The sequence below is a fragment of the Dermacentor silvarum genome, chromosome 11 (genome assembly GCF_013339745.2).
Source record: "Dermacentor silvarum isolate Dsil-2018 chromosome 11, BIME_Dsil_1.4, whole genome shotgun sequence".
Lineage (NCBI taxonomy): Eukaryota > Metazoa > Arthropoda > Arachnida > Ixodida > Ixodidae > Dermacentor > Dermacentor silvarum.
Genome location: NC_051164.1, coordinates 62,708,610 through 62,724,053, shown reverse-complemented (window position 1 = coordinate 62,724,053; position 15,444 = coordinate 62,708,610). Strand labels below are relative to the sequence as shown.

The following is a 15,444-nucleotide window of genomic DNA, read 5'->3' as shown; positions in this document are numbered from 1 at the left end:
GGGAGGGGGCTGCTTCGTAGAAGCCGGCCGCAACGATCCATAACGGCGCCCCCTCCTCACCAGCCCCCCCACCCCACCCGCTCGCCACCCACTTCAATGTCATTCACCTGTTTTTTTGCGCCGGTTCCACGGAAGGAGCGTTTTTTAACAAAAGACGCATTAGCCGCCGTTCCTGCGAGTTCGAAGCCATTGAAAGACTCCGGGTGGTAACGCAGCCCGAAAGAGCCCCGTTTCCCTGGTATACAACGGCGATGCATCCTTTCTTTTTATTTTATCTAGATTTTTCTCGCCCCCCCCCCCCCCCTCCTTCTTTAAACTTATCACTAGGGTCTGCTCTATCCTGGACCGTACGTTCCTCTCCACTGTACCGCCATTTATTCGCGAAAAAAAAAGGGGGAAAATAAATAAAACACTTTTGTCTGGCAGAGCGCAGCTCGGCAAAAGGGCGCGCGGAACGGGAACTTCGATTCGACTCCCGCCGGCAGCTATATACGCGGCGACGATGCCCAGTTCGATGCGACTCGCGCGTTACCTGGAGTCCCCACCTCAGCGTGCCATCTCTAGTGCATCGATCCATCCGCCGGCGACAGCGCGCGGTAATACGAGGCGTCACACGAAGCGCGTTCGGCACCGAACTATACCTTTAAACCCAACTAGCTGTCACGCGCACTTACAGTTGCGGGAACGGTGCAAAGCGGTAAACGGACGTCAACGAGAGAGCGGAAGCTGAGAGCTGTGTACCCCGTCTCACCAATTCCACGCAGTACAGCGAAAGATATGCGCCTTGCGTCGGCCGATCAGAATGGAGAACCACCGCCTCAGCTCAATGCCCCTCTCCACGACGCAGACGGAACGAAAACTTCACGGAATTTAGCAGTAGCTTCGTTTACATGAATGTGATGAAGTCGGCTCGAGTCGGCTTGCCGGACCGAAATACAGTCGTCGCTTTGATGCAAACACTATAGCTGTTCGGGCCGCCAGAGAGTCGAAGCAAGTTCGGTCAACCCACCTGCAAGGTGGGTTGACTCTTCTTTGACGCGAACTCAATGGCAAACTCGCGTCAACTCACTCCCGAACTCGCGTCGAGTTCACGAACACGAAGCTAATGGCGCACCAAGGGCGACCCATCATTCTGCACTCTGAAAAGCGCAGCCGGCTCTCGATACTCACTACCTGACACGAGTCCTAGCCTTCACTATACTGCACGTAATTGACGAGGCAGCGTAAAAATGGCTTGGGACAAGTCACCTCCCCTTCTTCGATCGCCGATGGACCCCCCCTTCCCCCCGCGTCCGTCCGCGCTTTGAAACTGGACAACGAAACACGAGGTGAAAAGAGGAGACGCAATGTCGGAAGTCGTGCGCGAAAAGTGCACGTTGCTTTGACATCGTGAAGACTTTGCAGCAAGTTTTACAGCGAAGCTGTTAAGGGGCCCTAACCAGGCCCCACTGCAAATTTTAGTTATACACTGGAAGTTATAAAACACCGTACAATTTTTCAAATCGGTTTATTATTGGAAGAGTTCGGAAGAAATTGAATGCCCCGTTTCCATACCGCCAGGCGGCGAGCGTGGCTTTCACCGAGACACTCTGCCTCGAGTAGCATCCCCATGCAACAGCGTTGCGCGTGCCGCATTGGCACGCGCAACGCTGTTGGCGACACGCACTGGGGCGACCCTCTCGCTGGGAGTGGCGCCACCTCGAGAGGGAGGAGGCGCAAGGTTTGTTTTGAAAGTTCCATTGTCCTCGCAGTGTGAGGTATGTGCTGCGGCTGTCTGTTTAAAAATGGCCAAGCCTGGTGAAAGGGCCCTTTTAACGGGAGTTGCACAATGTTTCCCGTACGGCGGCGTGGTACCCCGCGCACGCACAAATTATGGAACACAGCTACTCTCCCACTCATTACCGTCCTTGTTAAATTCACTTGGTTTCTGATTACTTACTTAATTCCTTACAGTTCTGCAACAATGATGATCATCCCTGTATTACATTGCTTGAACCACACTTTTTTCATTGCGTGTATTTAGATTCCTCTCCTGCCACTGTACAATGCTATCTAACAATGTCTGATTGCTGTTGCTAATTATTGGTTTCCTTACTTTTACATAATTTTGAAAGGGGCGCAGACCCCTGTCAAGCCGAATTGATTTTGGCTTTTTGTCTGTGCCGCCTACATCATGTATTGGATCTGAAATAAAATTTGATTTGATTTGGTCGGTATCAAATGTCGATCGAAAAGCAGACAGCAAAACGAAGCCTGCGTCGAACTTGTTTTGAAATGCAATAGTCAAGAGTTATAGAAGGCACACAACAAAAATTACCTTGCCTATAGCTCGCTCGGATAGGCGACTTAATTCTTTTCGCGGTTCATCTTACTTAGCCTGTAAGTTCGTAATTTTTGCTTATCACGTCGCGCTTTAGAGCGCAGCTCTTAGGCGCCAGTTCCTGCGGCGGGCGTCGGCGGCGTAACCGAGCGAACGAGCGCAGCGAAAGATGAAAAAGTGAAAAGAGGCGAGAGCGAAGAGGCGCGAGGAGGGAAGCCGAGAGGAGGGTGCACCGGAACCATGAGGCGGAAAGCGGAGGAGGGTATGGCGAAAGCGCGAGAAGAAAGGCGTAGTGCGGCGACGATTGCTACGAGATGGCGCCAGAGTAGCGCGCGTCGTCCGGGAGGTCTGTCGGCGGCGGCCGCTGCTGTGAATCGCGCCCACGCGTCACCCACGCGCTGCCTCTCGCGATCTCCCGATTGGCGAGGCAGTCGCGCCACACTTCGCTCCGTTTGAAACGTGCCGAACGAGAGAGTTTCCGCGCAAGCCCATATATCGCGAACTGAAAACACGTATAAAGCTGCGCTCAAATTTCGCATTAGGGAGTGTCGTCGGTGAATGACGACGACAAGAACTTTATTTGGTCCTGAGAAACTGGCCCGGGGGAGCCTTCGGTCAAGTTGGTGGCTCCGCCCACGATGGCACGGGGAGGTGAAGTCCCGCTGCGATGTTGTGGGCCCTGTGGAATGCCTGGAGCTGGATGTGGTGCTTTTCGCTTCTGAGGAATTCCTCCCACCGTTCCTTGGTGGCAAGTGTAGAGTGTTCTAGGGCTAGGCACAGCCAGAGCATGTGGTCGAAAGAGCATGAAAGGCGAGGCGTTGCTAGGCGACGCATGGTGATGTCATAGCCAGGCGGATGTTTTGCGGCGTACGCTCGACGGACCATCCTCGAGGTTAAACAGCCCTCGCGAGTTCACAGGGGTATGTGCCATTGTGCTTATGATCCTTTCTGCATGCGCTACCTCCCCGATCGGCCCATAGTTTTCGTTCGCACAACGCGGCCAAACCAAGAGCTTAAACAGCTCCGCTGTTAAAAAGGTCAAAAACCAAGCTTAATTTGAATATCACCCAATGTTTCATTTCTGATCGTTTCTTCGATCTGTCCTTGCACTGTGGGGTTTTGGTATACTTTCTAAGTGGCCCATACCGCCCCGTGAGTATGTGTCATATTTCGAGGCTGCAATAATAACAGCGAACTCCTCGAAATTGGTCGGCAAGGCATAATATATATATATATATATATATATACATGCGCGATCTACAACCTAGTCCAATCTTTGACGTTTACTAAGTCTTATATGCGCGTACTGCGAGACCCTCAGAGTACGCTGTCCATGTCAAACAGTGTTCTGCGCAGCTGCAGACCGTAGCACACTCCCGGCCCAGAAGTAATATATCAAACTAGGAGAGAACGGTCCATCCTATACGAGAAAGCACAATCGATAGAAGAAAGAGGCGAAGGAGATAGGGCCAATGGCTGGAGCTGCAGGCAGTAAATGCTGCTGTCGTTGGTACACACAACCGAGTCCAGCGGAATGACTTGTCTTGTCCCGGAGCAGGAGCAAGATGGCGCGTCGCGAAAATGAAGGCCCCCGGACCCAGTCAGTCACCGCTCCGTGTATGATGGAGGGGAGTGGAGACATTCCCCACTCTAGAGGGGGGCGAAGCTAATATGTACGGCACGGTCTCGGGTCCCCCTGGCGGGCAAACCCGGCACTGGGAGCGCGAACACACACATATACGCACACACGCACACACACACACACACACACACACACACACACACACACACACACACACACACACACACACACACACACACACACACACACACACACACACACACACACACACACACACACACACACACACACACACACACACACACACACCACACGCACACAGTCCCGGACACAAGCACGCGCGAGCAGGCACGCCTGCAGATACACGTCTACGGAGGGAGAAGAGAGTAGCCGGGACACACAGACGTTCCAGGTGGACAAGAAGTGCCCTCCTCGTACCGGACGTTGTCTCTCGGCTTGTGAAGACAGAAGCCCTATAGCAGGCGACGAGGCTGCAGCGGACGGACGCCGACTGCCGGGAGTCCGAGTCGATCGACACTCGTCGCGCGCCAAGATGACAGCGATGACGAGTCGACGACGGGAAGTCGGAAATTGGAAGGCGGAGCAGCATAGCGACCGAAAGGGCGACGCCGAGTGCCACTTCCCACACGTATATGTATGTACAGAGGCCGCGCACCGGTTTGCACGACACGCGTCGGCGCGCGGGCCAACCCACGTTCCCTCTCTCTTGCGCGGCAAGCAAGTTGCTCTCGCGCGCGACGACAGCTGTTTCGGACTGTTTGCGCAGAATGAGCAAAAGCCAGACACGTTTATTAGCCGGCATGTCCGACGTGGGCGACTTGTAGGACGCAGCGCGGCAGTTCACGCTCGCCCGATAAGAACGCAATCTTGGTCCGTTATCCGAGAGAAAAGTAAGAGTATAGCCGTAACCACGCAAGATATAGTATCAAGCTCTTGGGTCAGTTGGTGCTTGATGAACTTGAAATCAAGGGAGGTACCAGCGAGTACACAAGGACAAGGCGTTCCATCCGTGTCCTTTTCCTTGTGTACGCGTCCTTGTGTATTCACTGGTACCTGCCTTTTTTAAGTTCATATAGTATCTTCTTTTCTATGGTTATAAAAATATTCGATCACTCACACATATGATCTACGTTTCTTCTATCGCGCATACGTTATATCTTCTAATTCCTTGCATGGCTGTGTTTGTCGACTAAATACTTCACGTTGATGTATATATAATCGAGAATTGTGGATGTGTATTGAATTTTTGTGAGCTTTTCGTCAAGTTTTCTTGTTCTGTGACTGGCGACCCGCATTACGTATAATGTCAAGCTACAACAGTTATCCGTGCGTTTGCCCACCTATTGTAAAGTATATTTTACACAGGGCTCCTATACTATATAACGTGTATATGATGAGGAAATCTGAATCATCATCACTACTACTGCTTTCATTATTATTAGCATCATTACCATCGTTGAAATTATTATTCAAGAAGCGGGAAACTATCGGCAATAAGAAAGAGGGCGTAAACAAAGTGAAACCTTCAGCGAAAAAGGGATAATGGTGAGAGAGCAACCGCCTGTTGAAGCCTTTGATCGTGTTTCTAAGTTACACGAGCGCAGATCCAGAACCAATGACGGGTGCGAAAGCAAGCTTAGTAGCGCGCTAACGGTAAAAAAGAAATAAAAAAAGATCCTGGCTTATAAGCAAAAAAGTACTATCATAAAAAAAAAGAAAAGGGGTGAATGAGACGTGTGCAGAGGGGAAGACAACAGCAAACACAGAGAAAATCACGAGTGGGAGCAAACATTCCGCGAGTCTTGCCTGCTGCTTACACACGCCGGCGCGCGAAGCGCGCGTAGGGGCTGACGTACGAATCCCTACAACCAATAAAGGAGTCGCGAGACGAAACAAGGCAAGAAAATTACACGCTTTATACTCTGAGCACACAGCTAACACCCCACCCCGTACGCCTCCGGGGCAGCCTAGCACACAGCGGGCAGCAAGTGACTGCCGAGGCAGCAGGCTTCGTACCCGCTTCTCTCCTCCTCCTCCTCGCCGTCCCGGCTATAGCCGGCCCTCCGGCGCCAGAAGCCGGCAACATCTCGAGGCACTTCTTCGGGAGCGAGCTACCGACGGAGTGGACAAACACGACGGCTCCTCCGACACTCGCTCGCCCCTGCACGACACGCTCAAACATCCGGGCACCCTTTCCTACTATCTCTCGCTTGCAACACTCTCGCGCACTTTCCATCTCCACACCAAACAGGACACGAGGCCCACTCGTCGCCAGTCTGAGACAGAAACGCCTGCAGCGAAGCGGAAGCTGCTGTTAACTTCGGCGACCCGAGCCGCGAACGCCGCCCCTCCTGAGCGTATCCCAATGTATATATATATATATATATATATATACTGCACAAAATTGCGAAGTTTGTACACTTACAAGCACAGGCCTCATATGTCTCCTTCCGCCCTTCTTCGTGTATTTTGCGCAGTACACTACTTGTTCATACTTACAAGAATTGGATGATAACGAAGCGCAGTTCCGGACGAAAGCGAAATAAGCGGTGTGACGAAATTAGGAAATTTGCAGGCATATATAAGGTGGTGTTAGCTGGCACAAGACAGGGGTAACTGGAGGTCGCTAGGAGAGGCTTTCACCCTGCGGAGTGGACATAAATAGACTGATGATGATGATGATGACAATAAAATTTTTGTTTTTCTAGTTTCCCGTGGCAGATAGCGAAACGTTACTCCTTGAGCCGGATTGCTAAAACAACCCGCGGTCATTAGTTGCACGGGAAATAACAAAATGTGCACAATCGACTAATTAACAAAATTTGACAAAGTGATTTTGTAACTGATTACTTTACGGCACGTTACTGTGCAGCCAGTGAGTTTGCAAGCCTGTAGGAATCTCGCATTATACACGCTGGTTCTTACGCAGTCGCGATCGACACCCTGTCTAGAAAGAGAGCGAATAAAACGGGGGGAATGCAGATGTACATAATAAAAGGAAGACGAAGATGATGTGGACTTGGAGAAAGCGACAGCGAAGGATCCGCGGGAGAAGCTCCGGAAGCTTTGCTCCAGCTTTCTCCGCTACATGCCGGCGGGCGAATTACGCCCCGCTTGTTTGCGCAAGCCTCGGCCGGCCGCCACTCGAAAGTCGGCGGTCGTCACTCTTTATCGGTGTGCGCGTGCGTGTGTGTGTGCTCGGTATACGCTGCAACACTTCGCGCCAGAGACAGACAAGTCGTTCGCAGCAAACACGGAGTGATTGATGTGCAAAAGCGCCCGACGTTGACTTGATGAACGCGGCGGCGGCGTCGGCTGCCGTAAGCATCGTAGGCCTGCCGACCTCAAGTGGACAATCATAGAAAAAAAAAGTTTTCATTAAATTTTTTTTGTGCTGTATTAGTAAATTGTACTACTACAATATGAAAACATCCTTCATTACTGCGGTATATATAGGAGGTTTTATAAGCCAGAAACGACGCAAGAACGAACTTAAGGTGGCGACACCGCCTTGAATTAAATTCCCGCCCCAGACCGTAGTGACGCCATGGATATTATGTGTTTGCTCGGGCCTAATTGGTTATTTATACGTATAATTAAAAAGTGGTGTACTTTGATTCATAATTCAAATAACGCCTCCGAGCAGCTTGGGAACAGCATACTCAAAAGATTTTGTTTGTTTGTTCTTGTTTCCCAAAATGGACGTTTCGTTCATTTATGCACGGTTACGTTACGAAGTACCGTCTTCGTAAAAAAAAAAAGAAGAAATAAATAAGAAAAGCAGCCCATGCGCCGCAATATGTAGGAGTCAGCATAAGACCTTGCGTTTGCGCTGTTGCAGGCCGCAACAGTCAGCTTTGGGGTCTGAATTGAGGCTGCAGGTACCTTTATTCCTTTACATGATGCCTTTGCGGAAAGCAAACACCAGCGCCCAATACGACCATGCACGGTGACAACAGGCTACCAATGATAGCGCATTGCCACGTGAAAGCTACCATGCAAAGTATAGACTCACGATGACCACGAAAAAAGAAGAGTTCGTTTAGAGGTTTTACTGTAGCAACACTCACCACAGTTTCCTGCTGGTCGCTCGGCCTCAGTCCCGAGGTGCAGATTTTTTTTTTGTCGCAAGAAGTAACCTGTAAGGTACACAATAGAGAACAGCGCGTTAATACAGCTTCGTCTACGTGGCTGACATATAGCACACGGCTCAATGACGTATGAAACCGAGTCACCGAGATAGCGGCGAGGACATGCAGGTGACAGCGCCGCAGTTCTGATCAAACTGCACGGTTGCGAACACTTTTCGAAAGGACAGATTTCCGGAAATGTCTTTACCGGGCGGTTAACCTTCTTGCTTTTTCTTCGCTCGTTCTCTGCCTCGCGACTGACTCCGTCGCTCGGGGCGACGACTGTCGCGGAGGGCGAGGATCGTATAAGAGAAAGTCTCGAAACGACGCCACGCATTCCGGACGGCGACAGGATAAGTCGAACAGAGTATAACACGTGGCGCTGGGATTTGTCCGGCGCGCGTATTACGCGCGTCATTGTCAATCACGTCGAAGGCGATATAGCTACACGCGCCTGCGCTACGCTCGAAGCAATAAAAAAGGTCAGCGAAACGACCGGGTAAACAACGATCGCGCCAAGACAGCCGGACACGACAGCAGGACTCGAGGAAGGTGAGAGCGGGGCGGAGGGAGGGTGGGAGAGAGGGTACAGCTCAATAAAAACACATCGGAGCGCCTTTTCACTGACACTTAATGCATAATGGCGTCCAAAGACCCGGAGGCACGTTCAAAACGGCACACACTTCGAGTCGAGGCGTCTTAGTCCTGTCACATCGTCCAGGACGGCGATTTTGACAGCGCAAACGCGCGGCCGCAAAAACGCGAGAACAAACTTGAGCGCCTGGCCTGTCGCGCCGAGCACGCGCGTCAAACTTACGCATAATCAAAGCGGCGACAAACACGCACACACACACACACACAAACAAGAAAAAGCAAACAAGAACAATACAATAAACAAAGACTGGGTCACCCCCAAAACGTGACAGCTGCCTGTCCGGAAACCACCGGAAGAACAGCAAATAAAAAAGAGTACGTTGAATGCGGAGACGCTGTCGCATGGACGAGCATGAACGCCGCGTACGTATACAGTAAGCGAGCGCAGAGCAAACACCCACACACAGACGCAAGCGCGGAGAGGACAAGTCGAGGTGGCGGTTTGCGAGCAGCGTCATTCCACGCAACAGTTCACGACAACCGAGAGTCGGCACGGGGCGACGATCTAGATCCCGAGGGATCTTGCGGGGCTTTGCGGTATCCACCATGGGCGCCTCCTCCTCCCTTGGTCATCCCCACTCTCGCTCGAGAAATTCCAAGCTCTCGCGACCCACTTCTACGGCGCGAGCACCGGCCGCTGCTCTTCTAAACGGGTGACGTTTCCGAAGGTGTCCGCGAGAAAAGATGTGCGACGCCGGATCATGGGACTCCGAGATCGGGCGCGAGCAATCCGATCTCGAAGGACATGACTGCAGGCTCGACGTCGAGCGAGTGACGGAGTTCTTGCGAGACATGTTTATTGCGATAGCAATTATATGTGCACTCCAATCGCATTTCTGCCGTCGTCGCCATCGTCGTCGCCGTGAGGTTTGGTGTAAAGGCTAAGGGCGATAAAATCGTCGCCGCGCGCCGTATGCTTATGTCCGAGTGAAAGCGTGCGAGGGTGAGCCGGCGTTCCCAGCTCAATCACGCCGCGCGCGCCCGCCCGGCCACTGTATCTTGAAAGCTATCTGCGGCGGGGACAGAGTCCGCCTTGCGCTGTGTTCTCGCGGCTTAGTTCGCGTTGATGCGAGCGGCGGCACGAAGGTCAATTCGCTCGCTGCTGGTGCCACGCTAGCTTACTACAGAGTTCTGACAACGAGTTTCCGCGGTCATCGAGTGAGATGCGTTCATGTTAGCTAGTTCGCGCGTGACATCATGCTTGTTCATTGAGTTAGTATCCCTATGTTTGCGAGTTTATACGGCCGATAAAACTACCATCCTCACTTCGTATAGCTGTACACTACTTTGCTATGACAGTCGATGCTTCGCCTTCCCGGCGAAACTGCGTTTGTTTTTTTGAAGTTGTAGAATTTCTACCACGCGCCTCTGGCACTTGTACTAATCAATTATATATGAAGGTTGCGAAACTAAAGATATCCTAATTTGGTTCTAAAGTTGGTCTATAGAAATGCCGGACCTGTAGTCATCGACGCTATCGTATACGTCATGACTCATGACACAGAACAAAATTTGACAACGTGCAATAGCATTAAGGATAGGTATGATGACGCTGCTCTCTCACACACACAAATAAAAAATAAATAAAAAATAGCAAAGGTGCGCGCGTTTCTTCTGGATTCGCTGACATATGGCAGTCGCTAAGCAAACATGAATTGAGGGCTGGAGCCGGTGTTCACGACATCACGACGCATCCACCTCCTCAGTACCGTAACCGGAACGGGCACGCAGACACAAGTATTCCATAAAAAATGTCGCAGTTTCGGCCGAAAGGCGAAGCATTAATTGCGATAGCAAATTAGTAGAGAGCTATTCGGAGTAATAGGGATATTAGTGTTATCGGCTGCATAAACTTGGACACATTCGCTTACTAACTGAATTAACAAGCGTGGTGTCAGCGCGCACAAGCAAACATGAATAGATCACACCCGATGACCCCAAACAACCACTGTCAAAACGCTGGCAGCAAGCGCAGCCGCCGCAGCGAGCGAAGGTTCGTGCGGTCTATCGTTTCAACAGAAACTGAGGGGCGAATGCAGAGATCGCTTGCAAGATACGGTGCGCGCGACAACACCGGCAGCCCGTACCGGCACAAAGTACAAGAACGCATTTGTTGGCAGAGTAGAAGCCCCCCCCCCCCTCCCTCCCTGCTGCCTTCCAGTTTTCCTCCTTTCCCGTGGGAGATTGGGGCGCCAGTTCCCCTTGCGCCCGGTTGCAAGATACGCATCTGGTGCCGCAGCACAACGTCACCCCCCTCCCCCCCTCCCATACCCCCACGGCCTTTCGCGCGACGGAAGTCGCGTTCGCTCTCCGCCGTCCGTTCGCTCTCCGCATACCTGCCAACTTCACAACATCAAAATTCGGGAGACCGCCGCGCGAGGGGGGGGGGGGCGATCAAAAGAGTTTTCACCCCCCCCCCCACAAAAAAAAAAATTTGCCGCTGTGCGAAACGGCGCACGTGGTACAGAGTCCATACTTGGCACGACTCCGCGAATTGACAAAGCACAGAAACTCAGTCGTGTATGATTTCAGCAATACTTGCAAGTACCGTATTTTCCAGTATATAAGACGCGGTGTTTTTATGAATTTTTCGTCAGTGCGTCTTATAGAACGGTGCGACATATGTACCGTTTTTTTCCGGAAAACCTGCCGTCAAAACCTGATTCGATGTTATGGCCACGCGAAGCGCGCTGGTTGACTTAACTGCTCCGGCTTCTGTGCGCGATATCGAGGTGCCGGGTTCTTCTCGTGATCGAGTTCCCGAGCGCACTGCGAGAAGGACGGAGCAGCAACGCAAGCGGCGGCAGGACGACCGCGAGTCGACCGACCCCGAAGTCGTCGCATCTGCAGATCGCTATCAAGATACAGCACCCGCCGCTGCGCAAACTACGCAGTTGCTACCTGAGTACAAGCCCCCCCCCCCCCTCCCCCCTAACTTCCGCGCTGGCGCGTTTCCCCGCTTTCCTCCCTTGTGCGCGATTCGGCTCACAGTCGTAGGCTTTCACTCGCACATACAGCATACGGGGCGCGGCGACGATGTTATCGCCAGTGGACTTCACACGGAACATCGCGGGAGCCACGACGGCAGAAATGCGCCTGGAGTAACAATATATCCCACTCACACGCTTGCGCGTGACCCGCGTTCACCGAGTGAAACGTCACTGCAATTTTTTTTTATTGCGATATCAATTATATGGACACTTCAACCGGATTTCTGCCGTCGTCGTCGCCGTCGTCGTCGCCGTGAGGTTCCCTATAGATAAAATCTTCGCCGCGCGCCGTATGCCCGAGCGGAAGCGTGCGGGGACGCGCGCTGTCACGGAGAGCGAACGCACTCAATCTCCCACGCGCAAGCAAGGAAGCGGGAAGCCAGCGCCGGAGGGAGCGGGGGGGGGGGGGGGGGGGGCGCACTTCTACTCTGCCAACAACCGCGCTCGTCGCTCGCCCCGCACCGTCTCTTATCTCCCCACGGCTCTGACCTTTATGCGCCGTGCATTCGCCGCTCAGTTTCCGTTGAAGCGATAGACCGCACGTACCTTCGCCGCTGCGGCGTACGCGCTTGCTGCCAGCGTTTTGACAGTCGTTGGCTGCAGTCATTCAGTGTGATCTATTCATGTTTGCTTGTGCGCGCTCACACCACGCTTGTTCATTTAGTTAGTAATAGTCGGGCCACATTTTCCAACGCACGCTACACATGCAATGGTGCCCGGATCGGCAGTGCAGAGCTACAGGTGTGTCCCTTCGCACGCGCGCTGCCCACGGGAAGCGCTTCTCATCAACACCACCGTTTCACACGCGCCTTCTCGTGGTCATCGAGTCTCTCTTCATGTCGGTCTACTTACGCCGCAGCACACCTGCTTACTTAATCAGCTCATGTTTACTACAATTCATATTGCTGCCAAAGCCGCTCACCTTACTTCGTATGACATTGCTGTGTTGCTATCGCATTCATTGCTTCGCCCTTAGGGCGAAACTGTGACATTTTTTTTAATCGCTTATCGAACGAACAGCTGCGTCTTATACAGCGGTGCGACTTATATACGTCTTTTTACGGAAAAACTGCCGTTTTGAGAGGGCTGCGCCTTATACAAAGGTGCGAGTTATAGACCGAAAAATACGGTACTTATCATTGGCTTTTGAAAGTGTCGTCGATCGTTACAACTAAACTCGGGGAAACAAAGAGTAGTTCGGCATTCGCACTTCACTCGACAACCTGACAAAGCCAACTGAAGCCTAGCGCACTCACGGTATATAACGACTGGATTGCTAAAAACGCTCGACTCAGCGTGATTCTAGCCAATCCGGAAAACCCAATATGGCAGCACCCGTCGGCTGCTCGCGTTCGTGGTGGTGCCGGCGGCCATTACCACGATTCACGGTGCATGCTGGTGACGAACTGCTCCCGCGCCGCTTTCCCGCATGGTTATATTACAGGCCGTAAAGAAAAAAAAAAAGTGGCGGCTCCTTTTCGGGAGATTTGAGGTCGCGTTCGTACAATCGGGAGATGCGAGAAAAATTCGGGAGGCTCCCGGACAATTCGGGAGAGTTGGCAGGTATGTCTCCGTGACAGGGCGCGTCCCCCGCGCGCTTTCACTCGCACATACGGCGCGCGGCGACGATTTTATCGCCCTTGGACTTTATACGGAACCTCACGGCGACGGCGACGACAGAAATCCGCTTGAAGTGTCCATATTGCGCAGTGAAATTGCACCATTTGAGGTTTATCTTCTCCCCGAAAAATAATCGTGAATAATCGTGCAGTTCAATTCCTTACCGCTGGCTATTTTCCTGACAAGAGCGTAATTACGTAACACTGATGCGGGGATGCCGTTCGGAAAGGCGTGCAAGATAGATAACAATTATTGTTTGGGGACAAAATAAGCCCGAGGGGGGGCAGATTTGTCTCAGAGTGTCTAGTAAGAGTGTTCTGACGCTTCTCAGTATGTTTGTCTTCTATTCAGAGAGCTTGTCTGTGTTTCGTGCGCCAAAAACCTTCAATAGACTCATTTAAGGCAATAAAGAAAATACAAGTCGAAAATGTCATGCCAGTATAGTACGTATACCCTTTAGTGAGAGACATCATGCATTGCACGCAGGGCGTTGATTAAAGTGTCGTCAGGATAGAGAGACTTTGTCACCTCGCTGCCTTTAGGTGAACGACTGATGCGTGTATGACGAAGCAGGAAGTAAAAAGTCGGGTGCCTTCGACATACACCTCGTGACGTTTCTCGTTCAAGCACGCATACACAATTAAGCGGAGCGCGTGTTGTGAATAATCGGGGCGAAAGAAATCTGCATCGCTTGCGGCACGATCCACCACCAGCCGCTTTACATGCATGGCGAGAACATGCAGGCAAAGCGCTGTCCGGCCGTGCACCCCTGCCTAATTAGGAAAAAAAAAAAAGTGTCTTAAGCTGGCGGTGCATGGCAAATAATGTAAATTGTAAAATATTTTACAGCGTGGCCACGCATTTCCTGCTCCCTTTCCTTTTACAGTCTCAATTCTTGAATTCAGCCATTTGAGCGTTCGCTCCGCCGTCTTGGGTTACCTTTTGAGCCGAATCAATCGATTGTCGTGTTAAATTTGCGTGCGCGGGTGCACTAATAAAATCATGATTTCCGCTTCATTTTTTTACTCACTGTAGTTAGTTTTATGTTAACACATAATTTCGCGTTTCCGCGCCATTTTGTTTCGATTATTGTTTCGCTTTGAATAATTAACCGTCGCGGTATCCCGGTGGATATGGCATTGCGGTATACTGAGCTCAAGGTCGCGGGTGAAATCCCGGCCACGGGAGCCGCATTTTGATGGGGGCGAAATGCAAAACCGCTCGTGTGCTTAGATATAGGTGCACGTCAAAGATACTCCAAGTGGCCCAAATTAATCCGGCGCACTTCGCAATCAGATCGTGATTTTTGCACGCCAAACGTCAAAATTTTACTTAATGAAACCTTTCTTTTTAATAATGTATAGGATTCCTGGCACATTTTCCATAGCACGTTTCTTCGGCAACAATAACCACAACGACGACAACAACGACAGGCAGTTGCGCGTATTGAATGCGGGCTCCATACAGTCACGCTGAGATCTGTGCCAGCTCCCTCCCGGCCGATCTTCCTTTATTCAGTGCCGTCCGCCTTCCACGTTTCTCCACCGATTTATACCAAGTCGACATCTCATCTCACAATGCCGTCCGACGCTTGACTCAACCCCCCCCCCCCCCCCCCCCCCAGCATGCGAACCTTGAATTACGTAATCGAACAGTTTCGAGCTCTTACACTCAGCGATGAAAACAAGTTCAGTTTCCTCTTTTTTACTGCCGCACAGTGTCGATGACAACGCGAAGTCCGTGCCGACGAACATGCACGCGCGCATGCGCAAACATGAGCGCCATGACAGACGGCCCCGTATCTAAGGTGAACACAACGCTGCGGATGCAGCGAGCCCTCTGTATACACGGACAGATGCGCGCCATGCAGTGAAACACTTACACGATAACGAAGAGCCCGTGGCTCTGCTTGATTGATTGACTGATTGATTCACGTTGCAACGCAAGAAGCAGCACTCCGGCTCTGAACTTCGTAAAATACAAAACAAATCAAATGCTAAACCCGGACAAATAACAGATCGAATGCCCTACAACCCTACCGCACGTTCAAAAAAGAATCACAAGAAAAAATACATACGTAGGATAATTTCCCTACGGTTGGCCAACACTGGTTGGCTCAGGCTGAAA

The 15,444-nt window shown here is 51.6% G+C and overlaps 1 protein-coding gene across 3 annotated transcripts in view; it reads right to left on the bottom strand.

The window, feature by feature from the left end:
• LOC119433870 (protein O-linked-mannose beta-1,2-N-acetylglucosaminyltransferase 1) overlaps positions 1–15,444 on the bottom strand; it is a 282,201-nt gene that overhangs the window by 95,860 nt on the left and 170,897 nt on the right. For 2 of the 3 annotated variants that reach the window (XM_049659187.1, XM_037701151.2), the window contains exon 5: positions 7,994–8,062. The exons of the other annotated variant lie outside the window; for it this stretch is intronic. The gene's annotated coding sequence lies outside the window, so the exon portion shown is untranslated. The remainder of the gene's footprint in view (positions 1–7,993; positions 8,063–15,444) is intronic. 3 annotated transcript variants of the gene reach the window in all.